Raw genomic sequence first — 536 nt, 5'->3', positions numbered from 1 at the left:
AATCTGTTATGTTACATTCATACACATTATTGATATTCGGCTGTCTTTCATTTTATAAATAAAAATACAATTGCAATTCCCAACCGCTAGATGGCAATTGTAGCCCTACTGAGACATGACTACTGGCAATGCTAGACATGAGAGTTAGTAGAGATCAGTGTTGCGTTTTGAATTTTGTTTTTACACAAGAGAGCACTAAGTTTACTTGTCGGAGAGCAGCTTTTGAATTTTTTTACGAGAGAACACTAAGTTTAAGAGAGCAGCGGGCAAACAACAGGACATTCCTACTTGGTCTTGTAAGTATCTGTGTTTTCGTTTTGACGTGTTCATTATTTATCTATATTATTTGTTATCATGTTTAGGAACCGTGACATTTTAGTGAAGGGAGCAGATCGTAGCTGATAGTGATCCATGACTAGGCCCACGGTTCAGCACGCATGTGTTCAGAGGATTAATTGCAAAATTTTATAGAGTAAAAGTTTTATAATTTGTATATGTTTACAAACTCAATCGATTTTAAAACAGCCAAGAAGAGG

General features: G+C 35.6%; 1 protein-coding gene across 1 annotated transcript in view; it reads left to right on the top strand.

Annotated features, from left to right (window-relative positions):
* The window catches only part of LOC107572425 (fibroblast growth factor 12-like), a 63,912-nt gene that overhangs the window by 22,425 nt on the left and 40,951 nt on the right, over positions 1-536 (top strand). The window lies entirely within an intron of this gene.

Source organism: Sinocyclocheilus grahami, unplaced genomic scaffold (genome assembly GCF_001515645.1).
Source record: "Sinocyclocheilus grahami isolate Dianchi unplaced genomic scaffold, SAMN03320097.WGS_v1.1 scaffold1749.1, whole genome shotgun sequence".
Taxonomy (NCBI): Eukaryota; Metazoa; Chordata; class Actinopteri; order Cypriniformes; family Cyprinidae; genus Sinocyclocheilus; species Sinocyclocheilus grahami.
Note: the sequence above shows the minus strand (reverse complement) of the source record. Positions and strands in the feature narration are given on the sequence as shown.